Source organism: Cervus elaphus, chromosome 9, assembly GCF_910594005.1.
Source record: "Cervus elaphus chromosome 9, mCerEla1.1, whole genome shotgun sequence".
Classification (NCBI taxonomy): Eukaryota; Metazoa; Chordata; class Mammalia; order Artiodactyla; family Cervidae; genus Cervus; species Cervus elaphus.
In genome coordinates, this window is record NC_057823.1 from 60,045,515 (window position 1) to 60,064,265 (window position 18,751).

At 38.2% G+C, this 18,751-nt stretch overlaps 1 protein-coding gene across 4 annotated transcripts in view; it reads right to left on the bottom strand.

The window, feature by feature from the left end:
- Nucleotides 1-18,751, bottom strand: part of JAKMIP2 (janus kinase and microtubule interacting protein 2) — a 187,762-nt gene that overhangs the window by 73,170 nt on the left and 95,841 nt on the right. The window contains exon 1 of one of the 4 annotated variants that reach the window (XM_043913187.1): nucleotides 8,763-8,887. The exons of the other annotated variants lie outside the window; for them this stretch is intronic. The gene's annotated coding sequence lies outside the window, so the exon portion shown is untranslated. Of the gene's footprint in view, nucleotides 1-8,762; nucleotides 8,888-18,751 lie in introns of those variants that run through there. 4 annotated transcript variants of the gene reach the window in all.

Here is an 18,751-nt window from a genome sequence, read left to right on the forward strand (position 1 = left end):
ATCATTGTTATCATTTTTTCCAGGACTGAACTACCCAGGAAAAGCCAGCTTAGATTTTAAGGGAAGAAGAAACAATTTATCATTCCTTTGTGCTAAAAAAGACAGACCAGGAAAGGCACAGAGATCCCTGAAAAGACTAAAGCAATTCATGCTTATGCTTTTGGCAAAATAAGATTTGCACTGGCAAGGTCAGTATTCCCAGGAGTCTTGGCTTTGCAGATGGTTCTGCCCTAAGCTATAAACTGAATAAGGTTGTTATTAATCTTAAGAGTTTCCAATAAGGCTGTTGCCTCTGAGTTATGATTTGAAAAGCAACTGTAATATAAAATTAACTAGAGTTCATGTGTATGCAACACTTCTCCATAATTAACATTTTGATACATCTACTGCACCAAAGCCTTGCTGGTTTGGCTATGCCCCTCCCCCACTTCTTTTCCAAAGATGATGTTTTAGAATTAAATGTCATAAGTATTTAAAACGGATGAGTTAAACTTACTTATTTTATTCCTAGTGACCTGCAGAGACATGTTAAGCCCTTGTTTATGCAGGAAAATACATTCATGAACTGTGCACTCATGAGCCTAGCACAGAAATTTAATATAAAGGAGGGGAACTGCTATATTTAAAATGGGTAATCAACAAGGACCGACTGTACAGCACAGGCAAACTCTGCTCAATGTTGGTACGTGGCAGCCTGGATGGGAGGAGGTATATGAATGGCTGAGTCCCTTTGCTCTCCACCTGAAAACTGTCACAACATTGTTTATTGGCTATGCCCAATATAAAATAAACAGTTTTTTAAAAGAAGGGGACTACTGTAAGTTATTCCAAACTTGGAGTTCTAGTTTCTTTTATAAAGGGAATGTGGTGGTGTGGCTATGGGGTCAAAATATTTTAACCCTTTATACATCTGTTAGAAGAAAATGAATCTAAAATGCTAACATTCAACATAGTATCAGTTAAGCATCTTTAGGACTGCAAGGTGTCAGGCTTGTATGGTTCTTTGTGTTAGTTTTTCTCTCTCCTGTTTTTCTGCCAATTTACCCTCTTTATCACTTATAATAATAGCAATTATTTTATTACTACAAATTATTTAGTCAACACATAAATTTTTCATATGAAAGAATGTAATAGAACCAAAAATCTATTGTTCCTGATGCATTTATTTTTTAGATCTCAGGTTTAAATCTTCATATTAGAAATATACCTCCTGAAATGCAGTAAAATCATTCTCAGCACACATACAAGAGATGTCTAATCTCTTTCAGGGGGGTTCAGGAAAGCTTGGTAGAAGTGATGTCTAAATTTAACAGCAAAGCAGGTAGGAGAATCCTTCCAGAACTAATCTACTCTGCAAACTCTGCTAATGCAGTTCCTTGTTTGGCTTCCTTTCTCCTCCTCAACTCTCTGGTGAACTCCATCCTACTCATCTTTTAGGGGTCAGATCCAGTATCATCACATATCACTTTCCCTCACACCTCTGCACCATTCCCTGGGTGGAATAAATTACTCCCTCATCTGGGTTTCCATTTGTACATTAAAGACACTTCTTAGAGCATTCATCACTCTTCCTTTAATTTAATGATTCATCAATTCATAAGTATTTATGAAACATCCAGGGGGGGAGTGTCTGCTAAGCAAGAGAGATAGGGTCCCTGTTTTTACCAGAGGAGGAATCAGCAATTTCATGCAGTCTGATAACTGCACTTTTTCCAGTGGTCATGTATAGATGTGAGAGTTGGACTGTGAAGAAGGCTGAGCACTGAAGAATTGATGCTTTTGAACTGTGGTGTTGGAGAAGACTCTTTCGACATCCAACCAGTAGTCCATCCTAAAGGAGATCAGTCCTGGGTGTTCACTGGAAGGACTGATGCTGAAGCGGAAACTCCAATACTTTGGCCACCTCATGCGAAGAGTTGACTCGTTGGAAAAGACCCTGATGCTGGGAGGGATTGGGGGCAGGAGGAGAAGGGGACGACAGAGGATGAGATGACTGGATGGCATCACCGACTCGATGGACATGAGTTTGGGTAAACTCTGGGAGTTTGTGATGGACAGGGAGGCCTGGCATGCTGCGATTCATGGGGTCGCAAAGAGTCGGACACGACTGAGCACCTGAACTGATAACTGCACACAAGATAAGAGATGGGAATCAGGAAAGACTTAGGCAAAGTAACAAAGGTCTGTAAGATGAGAAAGAGTCAGCTAGCTAAGAGAGTACAAAAAAAGCATGTTCTAGGTAGAGGGAGTACTGAGTAGGAAGGTCCAGGGGTAAAAAAAGAATATAAACGATGCTCTGGAGAAAAACATAGGCAAGATCTTGGTGAAAAATATGGGAAAACTTCAAAGATGAACTTAGAGAGGTAGACAGGGAACAGTTGGTAGAAAACAGTATAGATTATGTTAAAGGGTTTGGACTTCATTCCCACAGTAATGTGTAGTCACCAGAGTTTCATACAAGGGAGTGACTTATCACATTTTGGTTTTAGCGACAGAGGATGAGATGGTTGGATGGCATCATCGACTCAATGGACATGAGTTTGAGAAAACTCTGAGAGATAGAGAAGGACAGGGAAGTCTGGCATGCTTGCAGTCCATGGGGTTGCAAAGAGTCAGATACGACTGAGCGATTGAGCAACAAATAGTCCTTTGGCAATTGAGAATGGAATGGACTACAGGGGTCAACACAGACACTGAAAGAACATTTAGCAGGGGATAGCCATGACTCATTTACAGCAGTTATTCTTCAGGTGACTGAGCCCACATGAGGGTAAAACTGCCTCATTCATCTTTGCACTCACAATACCTGTCCCGAGGACCACCACGAAGTTCAGTTTAATTAACACTGGCCCAGATCCAAGGAAAACACTGAGAATGAGGAACACATTTCACAATTTCAACAAAGATGATTTATAATAGGAGTTCTTATGGAAAATTTCTTTTGCTTTGTGAAAGCGCCTGAATGACTGTTTTGATTTCAGGCAAAAGTAAAAGTTTGGTGCAACAGTTAAGTAAACAATAAAGTTAAGTAAGTTTTCATTTAAGCCATGCTCTGAGATTTCATGATCCTTGGTGCTATTCATCATATTCAAATAAAATCAAGTTTAATATCATTCAGCACTGAGTAAGTTATCTTGCATTGTACTACTGTGACTGGATTTAGAGGACTTTGAAGGATGAGTTCAGCAAAGTAAGTTACTCAGTGCCATACACTCTTATACGCAGTGTTCTTTCTTTCTGGATTGAAAGTGTTTTACAGCTACTGTAGAATGAGGAGTACCAATATCATTGGACATGGGGGAGAAATATCAAGCCAGCAGGAAATCACTGAGTTTTCAAGGTCAGACAGAGAAACCTCTGCCTAAAGTAGGCACTTGCTTCATCTGTACAGTATTAAAAAAAACTGGTATGCAAAATTAAAGAAAAATACCCAGATCACTAGAGGGAGTGAGCTTCAGAGAAAGTGTATTTATAACTGAGAGCAAGCCTATTTATACCTTATGCTATCGTTTCCTTGGTGACTGCTCTCAAAGGCCACGAATTTTAAAAAAACTATCATAAAAGCACCTTGCAAAGTATCAAACATGAGCAGAAATTTCTGTATATAGGATAAGAAATGAATAACCTGCTATTTAAAAAGAGGCAGGACAATTTCTGTATTAAGAGTTATTCAGACTAATATTACTTGAGTAAAAGCATGTAAAGTTTGAATATAATAAATTTTAGATATACAGTACAGTTCTGCTATAATATCTTCCCTATGTTATAATATGGTATCATGTATCAATAGTATAATAAACTACAGAATAGAAAAATGATTGTTTTTTTATCATTTAGATTCCTATTTTGAGTTCTGTTCCTGAGGTCAATGTCTAACTACATTTTTAAAATTGGTAAGGTCTTGGAAGCAAGACAGTGAAGTTGGCTAATGGAAATTAGTCAATCTAGCCCCAATGTGTAGCCATATGCTATAGGTAAATCACTGTAAACACAGATCAGCAACTATTTCTTGAACCACAACCATGTGCAAGCTATTCTATTAACATTGAAGACAGTACAATATGTATCTGTCAAGCAAGGCTGCGTATGCCACGTGCCAAAGGAGTAAACACGTGCGCGCGCACACACACACACACACACACACAGACGCAGGAGAATAAAAGGGACAGTAGCACGGGGGCAAGGACTAGGTCCGTCTGGCTCCTTGTTGAATCTCAGTGCCGAGTACAGTGGTGCCAGGCACAAAACACTCTGAATAAATATTTCTGATTAAATAAATGACTTCACCAGAAGAAAAGGCATTATGATGAGGCTGGAACATGAAGGATGAATAGGAGGGATTAAGAAAAGGCAGAAAGGTAGGACAAGTGAAGGAATAAATTGCAGACTACAATATCTGGTCTGGAAGGTTTATTCTGGGGAACAAATGAATGCAAAGGGATGGTGAATCATGATGTCTTGACTGCCTAGATACTGATTTTGCATTTTGTTAAAAACTTACTAGGAATCTGAGAAATATTTTTAAGAGAAGAGGCATGATACAATTTAAAAAAAAAGATTAATCTTGTCATTATATGTAAGGCAGAATGAAGTAAAGAAACTAGAGGTTAAAGGTCCAGATATGGATCCATTATCAATGTTCAGATACAAAGAGATGAGGTTTGGATTAGAATGAAAGAATAGAAGTGCCTTTTTCTTTCCTATGCAAAGAAAGGAAAGATGGGAAAGAATATCTTTCCCATCATCATTTTCTTCATCATCACGCAATGTCTTCTCTTTATTGAGCATTTAGTATGTGCCAACGGTAAGGAGTCTGCCTGCAGTGCAGGAGACTCAGGTTCAATCCTTGGGTCAGGTAGATCCCCTGGAGAAGAGAACAGCAACCCACTCGAGTATTCTTGCCTGGAGAATCCCATGGACAGAGGAGCCTGGAGGACTACAGTCCATAGGGTCACAAAGAGGTGGACACAGCTGACTGACTAACACTTTCACTTTTAAAGTGCTTTACAATGCAGTGTTTTACATGCATCCTTCCATTTCAGACTTAAAACAGGACTATGAGATATTCATATTTATTATTCCTTATTTATAGATGAGAGAATTGAGGTGATAGGAGGTCAAGCTTCTCACTCAAAGTCACAGAGCTAGGTAGGTGACATGGTCAAGATGTACTTGAGCCTGGAGTTTCTCATGGACTGAAACCACTACACTTCTCTCCAGCTGCTCTGTGATGTGTGAAGAGTCCCCACAGTGCTGATTGCTGAGAAGCAGTGAGAGAGAGAAGGGGAGGTTGAAGATGACACCCAATCCTTGTGCATGGGATGTCAGAAGAATGTCAGTATCATCAACAAACTCACTGGGATGAAAGGAATCACACGTGTACCCAAATATGCAGGTGTGCTGTTCTAAGTCGCGTCAGTTGTGTCCAACTCTTTGCGACCACATGGACTGTAGCCCGCCAATCTCCTCTGTCCATGAGATCCTCCAGGCAAGAATACTGGAGTGGATTGCCATGCCCTCTTCCAGGGGATCTTCCTGACTCAGGGATTGAACCTGCGTCTCTCATGCTTTCTGCATTGACAGGTGGGCTCCTTACCACTGTGCCACCTAGTAAGCCCCGTGCTTAGATATAACAAGAGTTAATATTTTCAGGTCCTTGGTATAACCCAGGCACTATGTTAAATGATACTCATTTTCTTATTTAATCTACAACATTATAAGTATTACAGAAAAGGAAAAAGAATCTCAGAAAAGAACTATGAATTGTGTGATATTATATAGGTAGTAAAAAGGCAAGTTAGGACATAACACAGATAGTCACATCCTAGAGTCTATAAATCCAGCAATGATTCTATAGCAGAAACACTCCAGTTTGTTTTTAGAGAAATCACACTTGAGGGACAGCAGTACTGTCTTTTTATTACTGACTGGTTGATTGACTTATCTATCTTTAAAATTTACTATACAACTTCTTTGAAAACAATTTCCAAGCACTTTATAGAAACAATAGACTTCAACAAAATAAGATTTAAGACATTTAAAATTAAGTAAATAGTACTTGTGTTAAAGTGTTAGTCACTTAGTGGTATCAGACTCCTTTCGATCCCATGGACTATAACCTGCCAGGCTCCTCTGTCCATGGGATTCTCCAGGCAAGAATACTGGAGTGAGTGGCCATTCCCTTCTCCAAGGGATCTTCCTGACCCAAAGATTGAACAGGGTCTCCTGCATTGCAGGCAGATTCTTTACCATATGAGCCACTTGCATACACATATATAAAGATAGGTGCTCAAAAGGCAATAGTTTAAGTAAATAGTAATGATGTACACATACATAGAGACTGATGTTCAAATGGCGTTAGTTTTCTTTGTGTGGTACATGGTAAGAGGTCTTAATTTAGACTTAAGTATGGTTTTTCTTCTTATTATTATTAATTGCTTTAATATACAATTAGTTGTATGTTCAGTTACACAATATAATATTTATTGAATACTTAATATAATCCAAATGAAATAATACTCCTGAGGAAAAAATGAAGAAGAATTCAGTGAGGAAAGTGCAGCAAAGAGAAATTAAGGGTAAATAACCAGCTGAAGCTAGGGGTGAAGCTGGAATACATTGTCATGCTTTCAACACACATCATGAAAAGCTGGAATTAATTCAAGCATAGAGATCTCATTTCTAAATCTGAAATGCTTCAAACTCAAACGCCCCCTCCTCTCCACTGAAGAGATAACCAGCCATTAGGCACTAAGAGTCACAGCACAATTTTCCACTCTGCAAATCCTGACAATGGTAATCAAACAGAAGGGGAACAAACTGTATGTAGGGCCCTCTCTTGTGAAGAACTCTTTAAACTCACAAAGTCTTAATGTTATTCTTCCAAAATATGAACTATTATAGGAGGAAGTGTAATTTATCATTGACTCAATAACAAAGTTATTTTTACCCCATATTAAACTCTGCAGCATATTAACAGTATCTAAATACTTAGAAATTTAAGCAAGATAATTTCACGTGTAAGCAATTTACATCTGAGAAACACACTTTTTCCCAGTATTTTCTTTGGCTTACAACCTACCCCATGGCACAGAAAGGAGCTACAATTTCTCACTTAACATTTCAAAGTATTTCAATATACGACTTTGTTAGGAAAAGCAAACTCAGCGCTCAAATTGTTTTTCTGCACACAGACCCACAAGGAAGGTTCTGAGATACAGTATTTCCTCTCTGTATGGTAAGCAATCTTTGATATTTTAAATCCTTGGAGTGCTGGCCTATAATATTCTAGGTCATCATAGATTTTGTACAGATAATTATTATAGTTCATCCACTTACTCACTTCATGCTGTGACAGATGAGTACTACTAAGACTACTAACCATCCTTCTCCTCATTACTGCTGACCATTTAACTAGGCTGGCTACTGTGCTAGGCTATTTACATGCATTTTATTTTTATGCTCTGAGGTGGGTGTAGAAGTCATCTAGCCCAGCCTCAAATGTGTGACTTATTAATTCTCTTTACAACTCTCCCCACTGGGAGGGACTGCCACGTGGATAATGAACTGCAGGCTTGAAAATGTAACGAGGTATAGGAGGAAAGCCGGGCACTGCCAGAGCGCAGAGAAGGAGATCTAATTCCCTGGGGAGGGCCAGCACTGCCAACAGAAGGGACGGCTGCGCAGAGTCTGGAAAGAAAGATGACAGAGGATTTGTCATGTGGTTGAAGAAGTGAGGAAGAGCTGAATAAATGTCATACGAGAAGATTTAGTAAGAATTACAGATATGCCAAGATTATTGCTTAACTGGAGTTAGGGGGAGGATGGAGGGGGAAGAGAGAATTTGGAAAGGGCTCATTTTTGTATCTTTACTGAGTTCATCTCTATTCTTACACCTCATTAAAACATTAAATTTTGGGGAGAAGGGTTCCACATGCTAAGCTATAGACTAAAAAACTGTTTAACAATAATTCTATTGAAATCTTTCTACAGGTCAAGCACAGTATGACCATTGCACATATAGTCTCCCTCTAAAACACACTCATGATGTTGATATAATTTTCCCATTGCACAAGAGGAGAAATTAAAAACTGAAAATTTGCCCAACTGTACAAAGTTTGTATGTCTATACCATTCATTGACTCAGTTGTTTCTCTAGAACCTACAATGTGTCTGACAGAATTTAAAATTAGGTCAGCCTGATTCAACAACACTCATTGTAACTAATACACAGCACTTGTCTTTCCTTTAGAATCAGAAAGGGAATATCTTTTTTTTTTTCCTTTTCTATAACTATTATTAGCTTTAAAATTCTCAAATGAATCAAAAACAAGTCCTGCTCTATAGAAATCAAAACATAAGGTTGCAAACATATTCCTTACCCAGAGCATTTAAAAGATTTAACAGGCGGTTGTGTATCATTATTGCAGCAACAGATAAATCTCATTTTTCAGGGCGCTTATAACCTAGCAGTTAACATTTTTCCTGTGTGAAATAGGGTAAGACAAGGGAGTACTTTACTCCTGGCAAACAGTGCACACAAAGTAGCTATTAAGTCTTAAATGATCACATGAGATAGGTAATTAAATAAGATGATATTGGAAGCCTGAATCTAGGGCTGTGGTTGAAAAACTTCTTATAATGTTGATCTGATTACTTCAGACAGAATCTGACAAGAAACAACCAATGGTAGTAATCAGTAATATTTCCCTTGTATTCATTCAGATGGACTAACGGTGACTTAGTGAAGATGAATGACTGACCTTCATTCAGCTCTGAGCTGGCAAGTACTGACGGGGGAAGATTTATTCCAAGATGTTTGACTGCAGAGCCCATGTCTTCACTCTATGATTCAGGCCTCCCTTGGAGGGCGGTAGTGAAAATTCCACAGAATAACGCAGGTGAAGTGTTTAGCAATGTATACATCAAGTAAGAGCTCTTTCTAAAAGTTGGTTTCTTCAACAAATGTCTATTGAACACATAATAGCTGCTGAACACTGGTCTTGGCACTGAGTAAATAAATGAAAACAGACACATGTCTCCAGGTCATGGAGGTAATGTATTAGTTGGGAGAGACACACAATAAGCATAATAAGGAAGTACTCTGCTAGATTATGACAAAGTTTTACGGGAAACAATAAAAGCATGGAAGGTGATGGGAAGTGTTCAGGTGGGTTGTGACTTTAGGTAACAGAAAGCCTAGACAAGTAGGTGCTATCTGGCTGAAGACTGGATGGGGTGAGCCACTCAGACGCCTGGGCAGAAGTGTTTCAGGAGTGCAGAGCAAGTACAGGAGCTCTGAGTGGGCACAGACATCCAAGTTCCAGGAACTGCGGGAGGCCAGCCGGGCTGGAGGGGATGAGCAGACTAGGCCAGCAGCCAAGTTGAGCGCCAGCATTAATGGGAGGGCAGTGTGTGCAAACCACACTGTACTTTTTAGGCCATTTTACATCGACTTGGGCTTTTACTCAGAGTGAGGTCCCACTGTAGGATTTGACAGGAGGGGTGCCCTCATCTGACTTCAGTTTTTAGCATCTCACTGACTCCAGTGGTTAGAGGAGAAGAATTTGCATAAGAGTGGAAGTAAGGAGACTGCCTCGGAAGCCTCTGCAAAAATCCGGCTTAAAGATGGTGGTGATTTAGGTCAGGGTGGGAGCTGTAGAGTTAGTTAGAGGGACCAGATGTAAACTGCTGTTAATCCTTTCTAAATTGGTGTTTGCTCAAAATTACAACCAATCAATTGCTAAGCTGAGTTGCAAAGTCACACAGGGTTGACTCAAGTATTAAAGAGTGCACTATATTATTTGTCTGTGAAATTTATTAAGCTCCCACTGGACTGGGAAGATCCCCTGGAGAAGGAAATGGTAACTCACTCCAGTAATTCTTGCCTGGAAAATTCCATGGACAGAGGAGCCTGGTGAGCTATAGTCTATGGGGTTGCAAGGAATCTGAAGTGACTGAGTAAGCACCCTAAGAAATGCATTATGCTAGGCACTGCAGCTATCCCCACCACTTGGAGAGCTTAAATCTATTAAGAGGACAGTACACCACAACTATAAAGTGAAAGCAGGGACAGATTTTATTTTCTTGGGCTCCAAAATCACTGTGGACAGTGACTGCAGCCATGAAATTAAAAGATGCTTGCTCTCTGGAAAGGAAGTTATGACAAACCTAGATAGCATAATAAAAAACAGAGATATCACTTGCCTGACAAAGGTCCGTATAGGCAAAGCTATAGTTCTTCCAGTAGTCATGTACGGATGTAAGAATTGGATCACAAAGAAGGCTGAGTGCTGAAGAATTAATGCTTTCAAATTGTGGTGCTGGAAAAGACTTTTGAGAGTCCTTGGACTGCAAGTAGATCAAACCAGTCAATCCTAAAGAAAATCAACCCTGAATGTTCATTCGAAGGACTGATGCTTAAATTGAAACTCCAATACTCCGACCACCTGATGGGAAGAGCTGACTCATTGGAAAAGACCCTGATACTGGGAAAGATTGCAGGCAAAAGGAGAAGAGGGTGGGAGAGTATGAGATGGTTAGACAGCATCACCAACTCAATGGATATGAATTTGAGCAAACTCTGGGAGAGAGTGAAGGACAGAGGAGACTGGTGTGCTGCAGTCTATGGGGTCGCAAGAGACAGACATGACTCAGAGACTAAACAACAACATATCTAGTCTATAAGCTAGTATGCAATAGTTATAACATACATATCTAGATATAATGACCAATGAGACTAGTTGCACTTTAAGATGTATCACTGAGTCAAAAAAGCAAGATGAATGAAACACAAAGTATAATTTTTAATAAACACACACATACACTTCTATGTGCACGTGTATGCATATGAAATCACAACACATTTTGGAAAGATATGGGTGAAGGGTTCCACCTTGTTTAGGAATCAACATGGCTTCCGATGGAACTAACTCCTTGGCCATCCAATGTTCAGGACTCTGTGCTCTCACTGCTGAGAGCCTGGGTTTAATCCCTGGTTGGGGAAGTAAAATCACACAAGCCATGTGGTATGGCCAGCCCCCACAAAAAGAACAAACAAAGACAAAAAGGTGTCCTACATGCTTCACATCATTTACTCCAAACCTTCTGGGCAAGTCACTCAACCCTTCCCTTCTCAAATGTGGGTTAGTCTGCAGGCCATTCCCCAGAGCTGTGTGGCAGTTTGGCCACTGCAAGAAATACTGTGTCATCCTCTGTGTGACAAGCCCCACCCTGGCGACAGCTCAGACAATGACATGCTTTAATCTGTCTCTGGGAAAGCTGAGACCCTGAGAGTGGACAGGTCAATCCTGGGTGAAAAAAAATCTCTTCTGTTTCTTTCCTGTCTCCTAGGATTTTCTGGGGGCGGGGGGGTTGGGGGTGGCTGAAGCCTCCTTCTGGCCTCTCTTCTCTCACTCCTTTGTCACCATCTTCTGGCCCAGTGCTTCACTCCACTCAGCATTCCCAAGAAGATAAACATGATGAACCACTCCTGCCAACATGCTAGCAGATAGTTTGTGTTTACAGACACTCCCATCCCCTATACATGAGTGTTATTTTGAAAAGGGGTTTAGGAGATGCAAGCATTGAGGGAGATTTTATAGGAAAAAGCTAGTGTTACCCATAAACCACTGTACATAAACTCAGTTATCAAAATGATTAATATTAACTCTCATTTATTCCTTTGTTTGCTTTTCCTACTGTTCTTTTTCCCTTGCAGTTAATCTTTAATGTATATAAATCTTTATCTATCTCTATTTAATTTTGAATATCTATTCTTTCTTTCCTTTCCCCTTAACATATTTGTTAGTTTTATTTTCATTGCTTTATTCCCCAACTGGCACCTTGCTTTAGTTTTGTTTTACAGTTTATGCTTTAGTTAGTTTTGTTCTGGTAGATATAATTTTTGGTTTCCTTTGTTCACTGGGTCGATCTGTTGTACTCTATTTTTGTTGGACTGTTCTGATTTTGCTTATGGGTATATATGTATTTGTGTACATTCTATTATTTTAATTATTATTTGCCTGATATTGTAATTGCCATTTGTCTGGGGTTCACCTTTGGTTTCTCATTTTTGGATATTTGTTTTAATCTCACTTAACACCATAACAAACCACTTGTTGAATCTTCATTCCTGACTAGAGGTCAAGCCCTGAACCTTTGGAGTGGGAGCACTGACCTAGACTACCAGAGAACTAACCCTAGGGAGTTTCAAATAGTGAGAACTCACACAAGGGAAACCACTTGAATAGAAGATCCCACATCACCCAACCACCAGTAGCACCCTGTGCGGGATGCCTCATCTAAACAACAAACAAAACAAAAATACAAACCCAATCATCAGCAGACAGGATTACCACCTCACTCAGCCTTGCCCATCAGACGAAAAACAAACAAAAACTCAGCACAATCTCACCCTATAGGAAGCTTACACAAACCACTGGACCAACCTTAGGAGGGCAGAATCCAAAAGGAAGAAAAAATTCAACCTTGTAGCCTGGGGAAAGGAGACCTCAAACACAACAGGTTAAAAAAAAAAAATAATGAAAAGGCAGAGAAATACTACGCAAATGAAGGAACAAACTAGACACACAGAAGTTTATATAAATGAAGAGGAAATAGGCAAACTACCTGAAAAAGAATTCAGGATAATGATAGTAAAGATGATCAAAAACCTTGAAAACAAAATGGAGAAAATGAAAGAATCAATTAACAAAGACCTAGAAGAATTAAAGAATAAACATAGAGACAAACAACATGATTACTGAAATTATAAATACTCTAGAAGGAATCAATAGCAGAATATCTGAAGCAGAAGAATGAATCAGTGAGCTGGAAGATAAAATGGTGGCAATAACTTCTGAACAGCAGAATAAAGTAAAAAGAATGAAAAGAACTGAGGATGGTCTCAGACCTCTGGGACAATATCAAATGCACCAACATTTGAATTATAGGAGTCCCAGAAGAAGAGAAAAAGAAAGAGTATGAGAAAATTTTTGAAGAGATAATAGTTGAAAATTTCCCCAACATAGAAAAGGAAATAGTCAATCAAGTCCAAGAGGCACAAAGAGTCCCATATAGGATAAACCAAGGAGAAGCACACCAAGACACATATTAACCAAACTAACAATGACTAAACACAAAGAAAGAATATTAAAAGCAGCAAGGGAAAAGCAACAAGTAACATACAAGGGAAACCCCATATGCATGAGAGCTGATCTTTCAGCAGAACCTCTGCAGGCCAGAAGGGAATGGCAGGATTTATTTAAAGTACTGAAAGGGGAAAATCTACAACCAAGATCGCTATACCTGGCAAGGATCTCATTCAAAATTGATGGAGAAAACAAAAGCTTTTCAGAAAAACAAAAGTTAAGAGAAGTGAGTACCACCAAACCAACTTTACAACAAATATTAAAGGGACTTATATAGTCAAGAAATACAAGAGAAAGAAAAAGAGCTACAAAATAAACCCCAAACAATTATAGTAACATATATATCAATAATTATTTTAAATGTAAATGGATTAAATGCTCCAACCAAAAGACACAGACTGGCTGAATAGATGCACCATACACATGCTGTCTACAAGAAACTCACTTCAGACCTCAACACATACAGACTAAAAGTGAGAGGATGGAAAAATATATTTCATGCAAATGGAAAGCAAAAGAAAGCTGGAGTAGCAATCCTCATATCAGACAAAATAGATCTTAAAATAAAGAAGATTACAAGAGATAGGAAGGACACTACATAATGATCAAGGGATCAATCCAAAAGGAAGACATATCAATTGTAAATACCTATGCACCCAACAGGGGAGCACCTCAATACGTAAGATAAACACTAACAGACATAAAAGGAGAAATTGACAGTAACACAATAATAGTAGGAGACTTTAACAGCCCACTCACACCAATGGACAGATCATCAAAACAGAAAATTAATAAGGAAACACGGGTCTTAAATGATACATTAGATGAGATGGTATCTCATTGGTATCTTCAGGACATTCCATCCAAAGGCAGAAGAATACACCTTCTTCTCAAGTACAACATTCTCCAGGATAGACCACATCTTGGGTCACAAATCAAACCTTAGTAAACTTAAGAAAATTGAAATCGTATCAAGCATCTTTTTCAACCACAACGCTATGAGACCAGATATCAATTATAAGAAAAAACTGTAAGAAACACAAACACATGGAGATTAAACAACACATTTCTAAATAACTAACAGGCTACTGAAGGAATCAAAAGGGAAATAAAAAAATTTCTAGAAACAAATGACAATGAAAACATGACAACTCAAAACCTATGGGATGCAGCAAAAGCAGTTCTAAGAGGGAAGTTTATAGCAATACAATCCTACCTCAAGAAACAAGAAAAACATTGAATAGACAACCTAACTTTTATACCTAAAACAACTGGAAAAAGAAGAACAAAATTCTTCCCCCCACCCCCACCAAAATAAGTAGAAGGAAAGAAATCATAAAGAAATAAATGAAAAAGAAATGAAAGAAACAATAGTAAAGATTAATAAAACTAAAAGCTGGTTCTTTGAGAAGATAAACAAAATTGACAAACATTCAGCCAGACTCATCAAGAAAAATAGAGAGAAGAATCAAATCAACCAAATTAGAAATGAAAAAGGAGAGGTTACAACAGACAGTGCAGAAATACAAAGGATTATAAGAGACTATTATGAAAAACTATATGACAATAAAATGGATAACCTGGAAGAAATGGACAGATTCTTAGAAAAGTTTAATCTTCCAAGACTGAACCAAGAAGAAATAGAAATTATGAACAACCCAATTACAAGCACTGAAATTGAAGCTTTGATCAAGAATCTCCCAAAAAACAAAAGCCCAGGACCAGATAGCATCACAGGAGAATTCTATCAAACATCTAGAGAAGAGTTAATGCCTATCCTTCTAAAACTCTTTCAAAAAACTGCAGAGGAAGGAACACTTCCAAACTTATTCTATAAGGCTACCATCACCCTGATACCAAAACCAGACAAAGACAACACACACAAAAAAAACTACAGGCCAATATCACTGATGAACATGGATGCAAAAATCCTCAACAAAATTTTAGCAAACAGAATTCAGCAACACATCAAGAAGCTCATACACCAAGATCAAGTTGGGTTTATTCCAGGGATGCAAGGATTCTTCAATATATGCAAATCAATCAATGTGATATACCATATTAACAAACTGAATGATAAAAACCATATAATAATCTCAATAGATGAAGAAAAAGCCTCTGACAAAATTCAGCAGCCATTTATGATTAAAATTCTTCAAAAAATGGGCATAGAAGGAAACTACCTCAACAGAGTAAAGGCCATATATGATAAGCCTACAGCAAACATTATTCTGTAATGTATAATAGTGAAATACTGAAGTGAAATAGTGAAAAACTGAAAGCATTCCCCCTAAGATCAGGAGCAAGACAGGGTATCCACTTTCACCACTATTAGTCAACATAGTTCTGGAAGTCCTACCTATAGCATTCAGAGAAGAAAAATAAATAAAGTGAATCCAGATGGGAAAAAAGAAGTAAAGCTCTGACTGTTTGCAGATAACATGATACTGTACATAGAAAACTCTAAAGATAGTATCACCTTACTTATAGTTTCCTTTGTTGTGCAAAAGCTTGTAAGTTTCATTAGGTCCCATTTGTTTATTTTTGCTTTTATTTCCAATATTCTGGGAGGTGGGTCATAGAGGATCTTGCTGTGATTTATGTAGGAGAGTGTTTTGCCTATGTCCTCCTCTAGGAGTTTTATAGTTTCTGGTCTTACATTTAGATCTTTAATCCATTTTGAGTTTATTTTTGTGTCTGGTGTTAGAAAGTGTTCTAGTTTCATTCTTTTACAAGTGGTTGACCAGTTTTCCCAGCACCACTTGTTAAAGAGGTTGTCTTTTTTCCATTATATATCCTTGCCTCCTTTGTCAAAGATAAGGTGTCCATAGGTTCATGGATTTATCTCTGGGCTTTCTATTCTGTTTCATTGATCTATATTTCTGTCTTTGTGCCAGTACCATACTGTCTTGATGACTGTGGCTTTGTAGTAGAGTCTGAAGTCAGGCAGGTTGATTCCTCCAGTTCCATTCTTCTTTCTCAAGATTACTTTGGCTATTCGAGGTTTTTTGTATTTCCATACAAATTGCGAAATTATTTGTTCTAGTTCTGTGAAAAATACCGTTGGTAGCTTGATAGGGATTGCATTGAATCTATAGATTGCTTTGGGTAGAATAGCCATTTTGACAATATTATATATAAAGATAGTATCAGAAAATTACTAGAACTAATCAGTGAATTTAGCAAATTTGCAGGATACAAAATCAATACACAGAAATCACTTGGATTTCCATACAATAACAATGAAAAATCAGAAAGAGAAATTAAAGAATAAATCCCATTCACCATTGCAACAAAAAGAATTAAGTATCTTGGAATAAACCTACCTAAGGAGACAAAAGAACTGTACATGGAAAATTACAAGATGCTAATGAAAGAAATCAAAGATGACATAAGCAGATGGAGAGATATTATATGTTCCTGGGTAGGAAGAATCAATATTGTGAAAATGACTATACTACCAAACATAATCTGCAGATTCAATGTGATCCCTATCAAACTACCAATGGCATTTTTCACAGTACTAGAACAAAATGTTCACAATTCATATGGAAACACAAAAGACCCCGAATTGCCAAAGCAGTCTTGAGAAAAGAACGGAGCTGGAGGAATCAACTTTCCTGACTTCAGATTAACTACAAAGCTACGGTCATCATGACGGTATGGCACTGGCTCAGAAACAGAAATACAGACCAGTAGAACAAGATAGAAGCCCCAGAAAAAAACCCATGCACCTATGGGTACCTTATTTTTGACAAAGGAGGCAAGAATATACAATGAAGCAAAGAAAGCCTCTTCAATAAATGGTACTGGGAAAACTGGGCAGCTACATGTAAAAGAAAGAAATTAGGACACTTCCTAACACCATACACAAAGATAAACTCAAAATGGATTAAAGACCTAAATGTAAGACCAGAAACTATAAAACTCTTAGAGGAAAACATAGGCAGAACACTCAGTGACATAAATCAAAGCAAGACAGTCTATGACCCACCTCCTAGAGTAACAGAAATAAAAAGAAAAATAAAACAAGTGGGACCTGATTAAACTTAAAAGCTTTTGAACAGCAAAGGAAACTGTAAGCAAGGTGAAACGGCAACCCTTAGCATGGGAGAAAATAACAGTAAATGAAACAACAGACAAAGGATTAATTTCCAAAATATACAAGGAGCTCATACAACTCAATGCCAGGGAAACAAACAACCCAATCAGAAAGTGGTAAAAAGACCTGAACAGACATTTCTCCAAAGAAGACATACAGATGGCTAACAAACACATGAAAAGATGCTCAACATTGTTCATTATTAGAGAAATGCAAGTTAAAACTATAATGAGATATCACCTCACACCAGTCAGAATAGCCATTATCAAAAAGTCTACAAACAATAAATGCTGGAGAGGATGTGGAGAAATGGGAACGCTCTTGCACTGTTGATGGGAATGCAAATTGATACAGTCACTATGGAAGATGGTATAGAGATTCCTTAAAAAACTAGGAATAAAACAAACATATGACCCACTGATCCCCCTCCTAGGCATATACCCTGAGGAAACCAAACTTGAAAAAGACACATGTATCCCATTGTTAATTGCAGCATGATTTACAATGGCTAGAACATGGAAGCAACCTAGATGTCCATTGACAAATGAATGGATAAAGAAGTTGTGGTACATATACACAATGGAAAATTACTCAGCCATAAAAAGGAACGCATTTGAGTCAGTTCTGATGAGATGGATGAACCTAGGACCTATAATACAGAGTGAAGTAAGTCAGAAAGAGAAAGATAAATATCGTATTCTAACATATATATACGGAATCAAGAAGAATGGTACTGAAGAACGTATTGACAGGGCAACAATGGAGAAACAGACACAGAGAACAGACTATGGACATGGGGAGAGGGGAGGAGAGGGTGAGATATATGGAAAGAGTAACATGGAAACTCACATTACCATATGTAAAATAGCGAATGGGAATTTGCTGTCTGGCTCAGGAAACTCAAAGGAGGCTCTGTATCAACCTAGAGGGGTGGGATGGGGAGGGAGATGGGAGGGAGGCTCAAAAGGGAGGGGATATATGTATACCTATGGTTGATTCATGTTGAGGTTTAACAGAAAACAACAAAATTCTGTAACGCAATTATCTTTCAATTAAAAAAAAAAAAAACTCTCGACCTTCTCCACTGTACACAGATTAAATGTTACTGTTATTATTAACCTTCTCACCTCCTCCATGGTATACAGACTAGGAAATGCTATTAATAAACCCCCCTTTCTCCAGCCCTGCTCATTCTGTCACTGGGAAGATATTTGCGTGAACTGCGCTAGGCTTAAAAGGCCAAGGACTTTTAATTGTCCTTGTTCCTGGCACTGCCTAGCATTCTTTCTTTTTCTCTTCTTCTTCTTCTTTTTTTTTTTTTTTTTACAAGTTTATAAGCTTACAAAGTGCTTGAACATGCTTTATTTCATTTAACTTCACAATGAGACTCTGAGATAGATACTATGCTCCCCACTTTACAGATGACAACACTGAGGCTAGGAAGCATGAAGTTGGTGCTACAAAGCTGGAATGTAACCTGAGTTGTCCTCTTCTAAAC